Source organism: Arvicanthis niloticus, chromosome 19 (genome assembly GCF_011762505.2).
Source record: "Arvicanthis niloticus isolate mArvNil1 chromosome 19, mArvNil1.pat.X, whole genome shotgun sequence".
NCBI classification, from domain to species: Eukaryota; Metazoa; Chordata; class Mammalia; order Rodentia; family Muridae; genus Arvicanthis; species Arvicanthis niloticus.
This window is the reverse complement of record NC_047676.1, coordinates 51,460,359-51,475,101: the sequence shown is the minus strand read 5'-3', so window position 1 is coordinate 51,475,101 and position 14,743 is coordinate 51,460,359. Positions and strand designations below refer to the sequence as shown.

Below are 14,743 nucleotides of genomic sequence, written 5' to 3'. Positions count from 1 at the left end.
GAATGAAGAGCTGTGTAAATGAAGAGGTATCCCATGTCCATGGAGAACAAGGTTGAGCACTGTGGAATCTCAGTCAGACGCAGCATGTTATCTTGTGGATAACAATAAACTAATTATGGAATTTATCTGAGTAAAAAAATTCAAACACGACATTAGGATGCCAACTCAGAAGCCAAGTTAGAAGAGTCCCCATACTCACCTTTAAGACTATGTAGAAAGCTATAGCAATTGAAACAGTGCAGGATTGGCAAAAGAACAGACAGACCAATGGGTTGGAGCAAAGAACACAGAAATGGCACAGAGATACGATCAACTGATCTTTGGCAAATCAGAAAAAGCAACACACTTGGGAAGAGGAAGTTTTCAACAGATGTTGTGGGAGGAGCTGGTCACCACATGCAAAATGACGAGTCAGCTGAACAACCTTATGATTTGGATGAGAAATGGCCTCCAGCATCTTCCGTGTTGGCACTCTTTGGGAAGGCTGTGGAACCTTTAAGAGGTAGAACCTTTCTGGAGGAAGTGTGTCATGAAGGACAGACGGTGGGGTATTACATCTCAGGATCGCTCTGCTTCCTGACTGTGGATACAAAGTGAGCAGCTGCCTCAGACACCTGTGTCCACACCCCTTCTACTGCAATGAATTATGTATCCCTTCATACTACAAGCCAGAATGGACCCTGCTTTTCTGTAAGATGTCAGGGTTTTTTTCCAGATACTTTCTTACAGCATGGAGAAAGATAAAGAAAATTTGTAGCAGAAAGTGAGATCATGATGTGACCATGTAGTTCTTAGACTCTTGGAACTGATATTCAGGGAGGCTATGGAAGAGTTTGGAACTCTGGGATAGAAAAGCCATGCCATGCTGTAAGCTCAGAGGATGATTCTGGTTGGAATTTATAAGTGTTAAGAGAAATGTGGACAGTGGAGTCCCAGTTCATTAGGTTTCAGAGGGGATCGAAGACTCTCTGAGGAGCTGGACTAGAAATCATTTGTGTTCCTCTCAATCTAAGTCTGTTTTCATTCTGTCCCTGCTGTGAGAAGCTGTGAAGTTTACATAGAGACTCCAGAATGTTGGAGAGGCCAAAAGCTTGAGACAGTAATTGAATATTGTGAGCATGTAGTGGGGCTGGCCCAAGAGAGAGGCACCAGATGCTGCAGGTAGCAGAACTGAAAAGGTAGTGCCAAGGGCATGTCCTCCCATTGAGGCCCCACAGACAAAGCTATCCTCTGCTACATATGCAGCTGGAGCCATGGGTCTCTCCATGTGTACTCCTTGGTTGGTGGCTTAGTCCCTGGGAGTTCTAGGGGGTCTAGTTGGTTGATATTGTTGTTCCTCCTATGGGGTTGCAAACCCTTTCAGCTCCTTCTGTCCTTTTTCTAAGTCCTCCATTGGGGACCTGGTGCTACTCTAAACCATTAGAGATTTCTATGAAAACATTGATGTAACTGATTTTAAAGGAAGTTGTAGAAATTAGTCAAGAGTCAAAGAAAATCAGATTTGACATTGCCTGAACTGAGAAGCTTTTTTAGTCAATGAACTTCTAAGGTTTGAAGTTTCAGTGTTGCAGAAGTTAGCACTATTTAGTCTAGCTTGCACAATACCCAATATATACAAATATAACAATAAAACAATTGCAAGTGAAAACCTCAATACTCCTGTAATCATTTGAGAAATATAAGCAATAGTTAATATTGTCTTAATCTGGTTAAAGTGGCTTTACCCTAAAGATTTATCACACATTTATTTAAGAGTTGAATCTGAGTTTCCCCTTTCAGTACTGGGACTTGGTACCAGAACCTTGAACAAGTAAGGAGGCAACCTACTAAGAGAACCTGCATAATTCACTGTAATTTCTTCAAAGTGTGGTTATACAATTCAGGTTTTGCTTGGGTAAGATGAGTGGTTATAATAAACAGGTCCAATTCCCAGCCTTGATCCTTGATCCTTCCCTGGTGTTTTGCAAGATATTCTTTCCTGTCTCTAGGAACATGCCTGATAGATATAGGAAAGAGTCAAGACCTAAGAAAATGGCAGAAAAATAAATATATAAATTATTGTGAGGAGTCAAAGAAAATCAGATTTGCCGTTGCCTGAGCTGAGAAACATTTTTATTACAATGAACTGCTAAGGATTGACATTTCAATGTTGCAGAAGTTAGCATTATCTAGTCTAGCTTGCACAATACCAAAATTATACAAATATAAGAATAGAAAACTGCATACCAATCTCACTAGGGAGCATGAGTGTAAATATCAGAAATAAAAGCAATCAAAATTCCAGGCTACTGAATTGACCAGTTTGATTGTAGTGAGTTCATATGTACAGTTTAAGCACAGGGTTATTTAAACCTACTTGGTGTGTTCCAAATATATTGTGACAATTTAGATGGTGAGTACACAGAAAATAAGAACCAAAAACTTAGAAGTAAGAAGAGTGAATGAGGCCTCAATAAAACTCCTGCATATAAGATACAAATAAATTATACATTCCTTCTTCAACAGTATATTTAGTGAATATAGTTAAAAATATATTAATGTAACCAATGGTGTATAGTGATACATGTTAGTGATGAGATAATTAGTGTAACACTTGGCAGATGCTATTGTTGTACAAAACATCTTTACTTTTCTGTCCTTGTTTATTCCAGTGATATGCTTATCTTCTCTTGCCACTTATGAAGGGTGTGACCATATGGCTCTACCAGTTTTATATGAATCTCTAAGAGTCCTCTTGTTCTCCTGTTCTGTTCCAGATCCATAATACACCTCAGATAGAAATTTCTGAAACAACCTAACATGCAGAAAAAGCTAAACTTAGCTCCAAATTAGAGTTGAAGTTGATCTCAAAACTTAGAATAAGAAATAAATGCTTCTGTTGCAAACCATGGAGCTACTAGGGTATGCAAACATTTTCACCACAACGGCTGATTAACACATGAGTTTGTAAAAACAAAACAAAACAAAAAAAGCAAGCAAGCAAACAAACAAACACAAAAATCTTTCTAGGACAGAACATTGTAGTTGCAAATTCTATTCTAGATCCATGGAGAGACACTATTCCTTTTGCTTGGGTTACATCCATGCCAATTACTATGTCTGGGATTAAGAAAACAAATGGATTGGGCAAACCTAAGGGATTCCTTTAGCATTGACAATAGGTTACATTTGGTAACACTGGTGTTCCTTTATTGCCCCCTATTTAACGATGTAGAAATGGAAGAAAATTGACAGAAGAAAAAATGATATTAGAAACATGTGGTGTAGCTAAAACCCTGAGCACTACAATCACTTACATATTTTTTTTCATTTATTTGTGCCTCTAATATTTCAAAATGCTAATAACTCAAATTGTTGATTTATGAGGTCTGGTTGTCTGTATTCTCTTGGTTACTATAGACTTTTTTTTAAAAATTCTATTTTAGCATTTGATTCTGTTTCATCAATACAGGGGGACATAATTATAAAAGGGAAGGTGCTTCCCTTTATAAAACAGTGCTTCTCCTGCCACTCTGCAAGTTTGACTGCGGTACTCTACAGCGTTAACTGAAGCCTCCTATCTGAAAATTGGAAGAGTTGTTGAATCCAATGAGACCCAATATTCACTAGGAGACTAAGAAAAGACTTCTTGCTAATCTAATGAGTTCTTCTAGAAGGAGCACTACAGGTTACCCAGAGGGTCTGAGGATGGTTTGCATGTATTGAATTTCCTGCTGATGCCAACAGAGAACGAGGGTTTTCTCGATAGCTTGGCACGTGGGCAAGAATGGGAGAAGGAAAAGGGGTTTTAAAGTCCTAAGTTTTAGCATACCTTTCATGTCCAAAATCAGTGACAGTTCTTTCTCTGCTTCAGGTGCGGTGGTTCTCAACCTTACTGCAACCTTTTACTACAGTTCCTCATGTTATGGTGACCCCAGACATAACATTATTTTTATTGCTACTTTATAATTATAATTTTGCTACTGTAATGAGTCATAATGTAGATGTCTGTGTTTTCTAATGCAGTCTTTGGTAACTCAAAGGGGTTGCAACTCACAGGTTGAGACCTACTGCCCAAATGCAACTACTACCTTGTCTTTTTCAGAAACAATTTCCTTGCATTTTCTTTACAGTTATTTGCCACCTCGCGTGTCCATTAAAAAAAATGTCGATGTTGTCTTTTTAAAAAAATGATTTAAAGTCTACACATTACACTAGTATCTGCTTTCTTGTCCTTCATGGTTTCCTTTGAGAGACTAAAGTTTTCCACACATGTAAATGTTAAAATTGCCTATGTACAATTCCATGCAGCAGGTTTCTCTTCTACATTTCTCGCAAATGGGTAACGGACCCAGGGACTTACTCCGACTCGTGCCTGTTCCTTTGGCAGTACTAAAACGTACTTAAAGATCTGATGACCATGTGTTACTGCCATAATAGGGGAGTCAGCAAATAGCCCAGAGCTTCACTGTGAGCTGCCAGAGGAAATGACATGATAGAAAGAACACCTGATTAATTCCTGCCCCCGAGTCCTCAGTTTCCCCTTGGTCTCCCTGCCATCTCCCGCACTGATGTTGACGCTATGGAAGTCTTTATGCTTCTCACCTTCTATTAGCTGCTGTGGTATTTTAGCATTCATGACAGTGCTTAAAGGTCAGCCAGAGAAAACTGATTTTACTACATCATTGCTCTGTGTTTATGTTCAGAAATTATATTCATAAATATTCAACAATCATCACATATAGCTCTATAATTTTTAGATCTTACTCCAAATGCTGTTTGGTTTTAAGTTTTAAAAGATTTACTTCTATTTTATATGTATATATGTTTTGCTTACATGTATGTCTGTTTTCCACAAGTATGCCTGGTACTCACAGATCCAGAAGAGGCCATGGAAATTAGAGTTACAGATGATGGTAAGTTGGCATAGGGGTGCTGGGAATCAAATCCAGGTCCTCTTCAAAGAGTAGCAATTTTCCTTAACTGCTGAGCCAACTCCCCAATTCCAAGATACTGTTTTCCATGATGCATAAAAAGCCTAAAACCATCTGTTAGTGGCCAATACATCTCCTGTGTCCTATTGTCCTACATTTATTGAGCAACTGATTGTTTTCTCAGTGAGTGCTGATAGGAAAAAGATGGAGTAACACTTTGCAGGGACCCTTAAGGTTTATCACAGGCACAATCTCTCTACTTGTGGGTATGGAAGCAATTTTGTCCTGTTTTGCTTTTAATGAATTATCCAAGTGAGAACGAAGTAACAAGAAATACACTTGGTTGGTTGTTGGTGGACGCTCATAACCCTCCACAGCCTTAGAAAACACAAGACCCACTGATTACGTGACTGTGTTGAAGAAGCTTGGAGACCTAGAAATTTGATACAATTTTTCTGCATTTCATTTTCTTTGTCTTTGCTTGCTTTTCTTTTAGATAAAAGACAATGAAGCCACAAAACACAAACATAAACAACTAAGCTCTCAGCAATATATAATTTAGCAGTCTTCCCATTTTGGCAAGCCAAATGAAAGACCTTCATATAAACAGATTTTGAAAAAAAAAGAAAAACTGCTTGTCAACAGCATCCATGGGTCAGGGACAAGGGTAATGAAAAATAAGAACTAGGATTTTTCAAACATCCTATAATTCATAGTATTATTTGCTGAATGATGAGTTTTCTACTCCTGCTATTACCAAGCACTATAAACTGGCTTGCTTAGAATAACACAGGTAATGCTTCGCTGGTTCTTAAGGCTAGATATCTGAAGTCAGTGTCCATGGATTAGTTCCTTCTGGGGATTCCCAGGAGGACTATTCCATGCCTTGTTCCTAGCTTGTGTAGTTGCCAGCAGTACTTGACACCACTCATTTTTTAGCAGCAGTATCCCAACATCTGACCCACTCTCTCTATGTCCTCTTGCCTTACAAAGACCTCAGGCACTGAACTGAAGGCCCACATATATCTCCACGATCTTTACTCATTCCATCTGTAATGGACCTTTCTCCAAATAGATCAAAATCTGGAGTTCCAGGTGGCTATGTATGTGGGGGAGAACACTAATTAACCCACTGTAATGTGTAACTACAATGAAAATTCTAAACCTTGTAGAAGTCACTCAGTTGGTAGCTATTTCTTTTAAATCATAACAAACTAGGTCGTACATAATCTTCTATTTTGATTGTGAGATTAGCTTTTAACACCTGAACCATCCCCCATATATTTTTTAATATTCTGTCTTTGCTTTAGTTTACTTTCAGCTCTTATATTTAAAGGTTTTATTTATTTAGCCTCTTTCCCATACATTTCTATTTCCCCTCATTGAACAACAAAAACAGAATCTTCTAATTAGATTCAAGAAAATACATTAATAAGTATTTAGCGATTCTGTTCTCCTAACTCTACCAGTTACCACTATTTTTTGCCTTCCGACTTACAAGGAAAAACTGCCAGCGGCAACATCTTTTATAGCACCAAGAAAAATGTTGAAGTTGGCAAATCCCAGGCACTGAAAGAAAAAAAGAATCAATGTTGCCCATTTGGGCAATGAATTTTACATACAAATATTTTCACCCCCGAAAAGTATCAAGGGATTCTGTATTGGTCTCTTCCTCTTACAGAAGGTTTCATTGTTATTAGAAATTTATTTATTTTTTTACATTTCTTTCCCCAAAGCCAAAGATACTGGAAATATTGTTTTAATTTATTGTTCCTCTTTATGCTGCCTGACAGTATACTCAAGAACTATCAACAAAAATACTTCTGAAAAATGGCCATCCAACTTCTTCAATGAAGTTGTTATCCATTAATTTCACTTTATTTTTGGTTCTTCTAGTCATGCCTATTTTCTTTTCTGGATTGCTGGAGCTAACTTTTAAATACTGACAAGAAGCCTCCAGGAAACTAAAAGACCCAAGACAGTCGAAAGGTAGGAGAGTCTTCTTGTATGTGTGTAAACCTAAGTCCAAGAGACAGTGTGAACCCGCAAGTATGTGAGAACCTTAGCAGATAATATTAAATACTCTGCTTTTCATAGGGTTTCTAGTTTTACAGTCTTTGGTATGTTCACAAATCTTTAAGGATGTAAGCATCTGTTTGTATCAGAATCGGGCTCAGTTGAATATAGAAGAATAAAAGGTGGTGCAAATCAAACAGGAACTTGTGTCTCTGCAGGGAGCAGTTCCTTCCTTTCAAAACCTCCTCTATATTCCCCATAGTTGCCTTACCCTTTTCAGCAAACCTTGTCAGACAGCAGTGTGCAAGAAGAGCATGTCTTCTTTCTTAAAGGTCACTGTCTAGGAGCACCATTCAACATAAATTTTCACGTCATTGGTGGGAGTTGATCCCGCGGTCACATCCTGTGCCTTGGACATATATAGTCCCAGCTGAAGTAGAATCATACATAAGCAGTTAAGAGTACACGTGATAAAATAGAGAACGCTTAATTAAATTTGACTTTAGGGCCTATATTTTCTCATAAGTATGTAGCATGTGGGACACAGGGATCATAGAAGTTGTTATGACTTCTGAGAAATTTAAATAGAAATAGCTATCTTATTTATGTTGAAAATTAATCCCCTTTTCTGAGAGTCAAATTTGACTTATCCATTTTATAATTTTATTTTCTGAATCTAGTAATCTTATTAGAAATCTGGATTTTACTATTAAAGGAAGAGGTGGAGAGTTCGTTTGATTTGTCAACCGCCCACAATCTAGCATCATTTGGGAAGAGTCTCGGGAAGTTATTATCTAACTAGTGTTGACTTGTGGGCATGTCTATGGGAAGATTATCTTAATTAAGATAATAGATGTGAGGAAGACCAAGTCTGCTGTGGGTGGCATGGTAGGTCCTGCACTGTATAACAATGGAGAAATTGAGCTGAGCACAGATTAGCAAGTGGACATGTGTGCATTTATTTCTCCTTGCTATTGATGGTGGATGTGGCATTGCTAGGCTTCCTCAAGCTCCTGCCGCCGGGACTGTCCCACAATGATAGACTATAACCTGGATATACGATACTATAGCCTTTTCTCCCCTGTGTTGCTTTCTATCAGAATGTATTATCACAGCAACAGAAATAAAACTGCGACACTGGGGTGGGGCCACACCTTTTCTGGTTCAGCTGTTTGAATCAAGCCAAAGCAACTCATTCTACTCAGTTGTAGGAGTGAGTTAATGAACACGCAGGACTAGGGGTGTATCTCAGAAGAGGAGCATGTTTCTAGTGAGCACTAGGCCTTGGGTTTGAGGCAAAAAAAAAAAGAATCATATCTTTATCATCTTTACTAATGAATCTATATTAACAAATCCTTACACATAATGTCTACACCTGGGAGCATTACATAAAGTAGTTAATGTCTTAAACCAATGAACCCGTACAGGACTTTGTGGTTTTCTGCACACAGACTAGGGAGATATACCCTTTGTAAAATTCTTTCCCAATGTCATGGGTAGAAAGACACAGCTTTTTTTTTTTTTTTTTCCACTGTAGGTTTTTTTCTTTGAGTTTGACACAAAGCATGACCATGATCCTTTCAGAACAATCTATTTTTAACCCATCACCATTTTTTTAATGCCAATCTAAGGATACTATCTGTTTAACTCTTTCAGTCTCCTTCGGGCTATGAGAATACGCTCCTGGGAACACTATTTTTACTTTTGGCACAGACAGACATTCTCAACACAAAAGTCCTTTATATCAGATCAAAAGGCGTCTCAGCGAGGCTAGCCTTCATCCCTGAATGGGCCTTCTGACCTTTTGGATGGTCTGGCTTCTAGCAAAGGAAGAACACTCTACCTTGATATTTACATTTCATTTAGTGGAAAGAAATGAAACACATTTTAAATAGGATGCTTCAATACCTACAGGTCCTCACCATTCCATCCCTGTGCATTCTGGCTATCACACATCATGTTCATCTGACACAGTTTTTATCCTGTCCTTTTCTCCACACCATCTTTGCTCATCTGGCTTCAATGACAACAGTTTATGGCAAATAAACATATGATAACATTTTTTTTTCCAAAAAAAAAAAAAAAGGCAGAACAAAAAAGAGTGAATGTTCTATTAGAAGTTATTGGTTTTCTTATCCTTTTAGATTCTAAAACTACTAATTGATTCATAATTCATTTCCAGGCTCTGATATGTTTCTTTTGGCTGCCTCAGGGTCATGATAAGCAAAGAAAATCTGCAGAGAGCAAAGCAAGAAGCAACCTATTCATGGCTCAAGCCGGATGAGCGGAAGAGAACAGAACCCCTCCATGGATTAAATGGGATACTGCAAAGTCAGGCTTAGTGACTGAATGATCGCCAAGTTTATATTAAAGGCCTTATTTCCATTTACAAAATGATTCTCTTTGTATGGTTCAAGGATTAATGTGCTGGGCATCTTCCCAGATTCAACTATTTATTTAAAAAGGCTTTCCATGTCAAGGAAATCCAGGTTCTGGAGTGATAAATGTAATGAGGAGATGTGTGACTTGAAGTTCTGCCTGATTTCAGGTGTTGAACAGCCTCCAACCATTTTTACTGGAATGGGAGAAATTCATCAAACGCCATGACTCCATTCCATTTGTGTTATCACTTCCAGTCCAACGAAAATGCCCTGGACGCCGAGGAGGATGTAGATGCCTAACAGTACCAACACTTAGCATATGGCCACATGAGACTAAACGTCAGGATGAAAGCAAAGGAACCAGACAGTTCGTCTAGAAACTTCCAAGTATTAGCAACAAATCTGAATGAGGGTTTGAAATTTTCACTTTTTATCTACAAAGATCTGAGGTTGTCTTGGTGGGAGATGTGTCTTGGCAACAGCCAGCATGTTAAACTCCTGGAGACCATAGCTGGCAATGCTGTGAATGCCATTATAAATGGGCATGTATTGCTAGACATTTCTGCTCAGGTGCTCTGGAGAATATTCCTGTGCCATTGTTGGCAGCAACTGAGTTGCAGAATGAGGCCTGATCCCTGATCATCTCCAACACAGTGCTCATAGAGTTAAGCCTTCTATAGACTTGGTACTCAATTTATGCCTGGTAAACAAGAAGTGTCTAATATAAAATTAACCAAATAGTTCTTGCACTCAGGAAAAGTGGTTCAAATCTAAGCCAAGAAAGTAGCATTTTAAAATTTTTATCTATCTATCTATCTATCTATCTATCTATCTATCTATCTATCTATCTATCTTCATCATCATCATCTATCTATCATCTATCTATCTATCTTCCTACCTATTATCTATCTACCTACCTAGTATCTATCTATCTATCTATCTATCTATCTATCTACCTACCTACCTACCTATCCATTCACCCACCCACTCATCCACCCACCTACCTACCTTCCTTCACAAATCTCTGGACCTTATGTGCCAGTGAAGAATAGTTATCACAGAGACTAACAAAGCAGTTAACAGCTAAGTTATGGATCAAAGAAAGAGACATTTCTTCAGAATTTCATGTGAAGAAACAGAAGAAAAGCCCACAGTGCTTTGACATCTCTCCTTGTCTCTGCATGCCATGAGTACCAAAAACCAGGTCCACCTCTCTGTTTCCTTCGCCCTCAACTTCTGATTCAATGCCGCTCTCTTCTCCTCCCTCAAGGGGTGTTATTTCCTTCATTACTCATGTGTAGGGTTCTGTTTAACTTTTTATTTTGTAGACATACTCAGCTGTTTCTCAAGTGAGAATTATCTTCAGTGAAGTAGAGAACAGAAGTGGGACTATAAATTGCAGCTGTATCTATTTCCATATTAATCGATTTTGTCTCAGAAGAGTAGGATTTTAGTCAGTTAAGAAGAATCAGACTTTGACATATGAAGAGAATGAGATCCAACAATGTGTGTAGTGTTCATAAACAAGTACTTTTTTTCATATTCCTGGGGTATATGCATGTTCGTGTGCATGTATGTATGCATGCACATGAGTGTGGACATGCATATATGGAGACCAGAGGTGGACATGGGGGTGTTTCCTCAGTCACCCTCTACTTTGTATTTTTGTAACAGGGTTTCTCACCGAGCCTGAAGCTGACTGACTTAGGTGGCTGGCCAGAAAGCCACTGAGATCCCTCTGTCTGCCTTTTCCTTCTGCCAGCGCTGCAATTCAGATACGAGCCCTGGGCACTCGGAAGAGCTTTCCTGAGGGAGCTACTTCCCCAGTCCTAACACAATTGCTTTCAGAGCCATCTCAGAGGTTTGATGGTAAGTCTTACCTTTAGAGTTGGATGGCTAGTCTGCTATAGCACTGCAGTGAAGCATTTAATAGGATCACAAACATTTTATACTACAGAATTGGCAATATTGGTAAAAATGCATTTGAAGGGACCTGACATCTTTGAACTTTAGTTATTTTCTAGATGTAGCTTGTCTGGTCCTTGTTTAGAAGACAGCACTTTCTCATGGAGGGTGGGCTAGGAGTCTAGATTCCTGCTAACTCTAAGTACTTCGTTCCACATGTGTTCTCTGGTAGTAAGTCCGTGTTGAATGTCCGTTTCTAGTGAAGGCTTTCAAGAGGTTTTTATATCACTTAGGGACATTTGTTTGACATATTACATTCTGAGGTTTCTTCAAGGTCTGATAAAATGATCTTACAAATCATTTCAACTTCATTTCGTGGGAACATGCTTATTCAGTACATATGATTTCTAGAAACTGATTGGTTATTGTGCAACTTTTGAAAATTCGATTGATTCTAGAATAACAAAACAATGCACTAAGAATAAGCACACGAAAATTCAAACATTATGGTTTCTGGCTAGACTTTCAGACATCATTGACTGCACGAGGACAATTCCAAAGCTGTAAACGTATGAGGTTAATTGACATGACTGCTCACACACTTTGTCTCCCTGTGCATGCTGAGGTCTCTTGTCCTCCCTGTCCTCCGTGTGACTGCCATGTCTCCATGGAAATGGTTTGCATGTAGCATTTGTTTACTTTAAAGTAGAAACTTATTGTTTATGGTATTCTGCTCCAGAACGCCGGGGCTTTTACATGTTGCTCCAGATGGAGCTGCTCTAGAGGCTTTGGCCAGATTAGCATAGTGTCGGGGGTTACAGCTCATCAGTGCTTTATTCCTATCCCAGTAAGATGACCTTAGTTTCCTTTTCTTACCTATCCTGTAAAATGAATAGATATTCATAGACACTGTCACATCTGTAAGAGAAGCTTTTTGCTGTCTGCCAGCACTCGATGTGGATGAGTATAGGGTGCCTACTTTCATTTGTCCTGTAGGTGATCAGATGCCCTGGCATAATAACCACCACAGCCTGCAGCACACTCTCTACAATGTAGTTTTGCACAGGTTTTCCCTTATGGTTCTCTTTCCTATCTTGCCCTCCCGTCGTACAGAATCACTTTTCTAATAAGCGGTAAGCATACAAAGTCTGTTTTGGGTACATTAAGGCTAACATCTTTTGAGACTCACCCTCTGTCCACATTTCTTTGGTCTTTCACATCACATTTTTATTAGAGAAAGCATTTGTTCTATACTATTGGACAGGTTGACTTACTGACTAAATTCCAAATCTTTTATAGAGATTTTACTTTGAAACAATATACTAAATATATTGTGTTAAATAAAAATATTTTCTGAAGAGAAAAGGAGAAGGAGTGGATGAGGGGACAGGAGGTGATAGAGGAAATGGGAGAAGAAGAGAAGAAACTTCAGTCAGGATGTAAAAGATAAATTAATAAAATTTAAAAGTGTTAGTTAAAATAATTTAAAAGTTCTATTACATTTTAAGTTTGGCTATGGCTTGCCTTATGTCCTCACTGGGCACTTACCCCATTGATGAACGGTTGCTTGGATAAATTAGTCTGTTTCCACTTGCTAAGGTTATTCTATGCTACCTAAAACAAAAGTAATATAAAAACACTGAGACAAATAAGTGAGATTTGATCCGCTGCCTGCATAGTCGATGTAGAACATTATCGTTAATATTGTTGACTATAAGTGATTATCTTAGGGCTATGTTGTTTTAAAGATTCTTTACCCATTAGACACCGACATAATTAAGAATTAAACAAGTGATATGAATGTATGTGAAAATGGAGACGAAGCAAATAGGCACATAAACTAGGCTTAGGTAGAGTTAGCAGAGAATTGATGATATTAGATAACGAGACTCATGAGTTTATTCATATTTTCTCTCCTTTTGTATATATTTGGAGTTTTCTGTAGTAAAGATAACTTACCAAGACAAGGAAACTTTTCCAGTGTCCAGTACTAACAGACAGGTTATATGCATAAGAGATACATAAATGGTAGAAAGATGTAATGACAGATAAGTGATATATATATACACATACATACATATGTATATGTGTTTGTGCATGTGTATGTATGTATATATTAGATTGATGATAGACAGTGTATAGACAGTTTCTATTTTCCAGGATTCAATTCCTCCTTAGCCACTTAGCAGAAGGAGTGGTACTTGGTGTAGTTTCACTGCAATGCCTTTGCCCAGAATACAGGCAACAGCCCAAATTGCTTGGAGGAGTCAGCATGATGAAGGCACATGGAAAACCTGCATGTCTAATTCCAAAGTGATTTTAGATGGACTCAAAGAAAAATATTCAAGGATCTCTTTTTATACTATAAATATTTCACTGATAGTATAAAAAATGATAAATAAATACCAGTGTTTTATATATGATATGTTGATATTACTTTAGTTTTATTATATATAGATCACTGGTTAATATGAAATATATTAATATATTTATTATAATTTTTACTTATGTAAGTAAATAGAATATTAATGTTTATCTATAATGAATGTAAGTGGATTTTAAATATATACTTGTAAAGCAAGGTCTAAAATGTGCTTTGTGTTCTAATCTTGTCTTGTGATAATTTTTGCTACAGCGCTTCTAAAATGTGCACCCTCATTTTCTTCTTCACTACACAGCATTAGAATGTGTTTTATACTGCAAGCCTCTTCTCATTGAGTAACAACCACCTTTCCCTCAGGGACTTATGGGTTTTTTTTTCTTTTTCATACTATAGTGCTGGCTGTCTTGATCTTGTGCAGATATTGTACAGACAACCACAATTGCCATGCGTGTATGAGTGCAGTAGTTCTATCATATCTAGAAGAAGACACTGCTTACTTCAGTCTTCCTCAACCTCTAGCACGTACACTCATTCCACTCTCTTCTCTAAGATGATGTGAGTGTGCGTGAGTGTATGCATGTGTGTGTGCTATTTGTTCCACTTGTGGAACATTTATTTTTTAGCATTTATTTCTTTTGGAGGCCTGTTTCAGAATAAAATGTAGCAGTGATAGATGTTAGCATAGTGTATTTTCTAACTTCCTTCTGATCCTAATGGATAAAATGCTTGGGACCTCAGTGTGCTCCAGCCTGGGAATCATGACTACACTAGCTTTTTCTGCACTGAGGTCTAATTGCAAAAGTCATTCTTGGGCTGTGCTATGCATAATAAATCTGTTCAAAGTAGTTGGCTTCGGATAAAATAAATAGCCCATGGCTTAAAAGCTCTAATTGAGAACACTATGTTCTTACCTTGCTTTCTTTGGAACTTCTTAAGATAATCAGTATTTTCTGTTTTAAGAACTTGTTGGAATGAATATTCCCCAAGAAGATATTTAAATCCAAGCATCCAGTACATAGAGTGATTAAAAGGTAGAAATACCCATTAAATAAATACTCATCAATATTATAAATGAACCAAGAATGCACCAGGTACTTGTCTAACAGACTGTTAATTTCAGAACTTGTATGTCAGATTTCATATCT

At 37.8% G+C, this 14,743-nt stretch overlaps 1 long non-coding RNA gene across 1 annotated transcript in view; it reads left to right on the top strand.

Moving 5' to 3' along the window:
• The window catches only part of LOC143435100 (uncharacterized), a 143,323-nt gene extending 129,765 nt beyond the window's left edge, over window positions 1–13,558 (top strand). Inside the window, exons 2-4 of the long non-coding RNA XR_013105100.1 lie at window positions 4,839–4,895; window positions 6,810–6,902; window positions 9,112–13,558. This is a non-coding gene — a long non-coding RNA (uncharacterized LOC143435100). The remainder of the gene's footprint in view (window positions 1–4,838; window positions 4,896–6,809; window positions 6,903–9,111) is intronic.
• The last annotated feature ends 1,185 nt before the right edge of the window (window positions 13,559–14,743 follow it).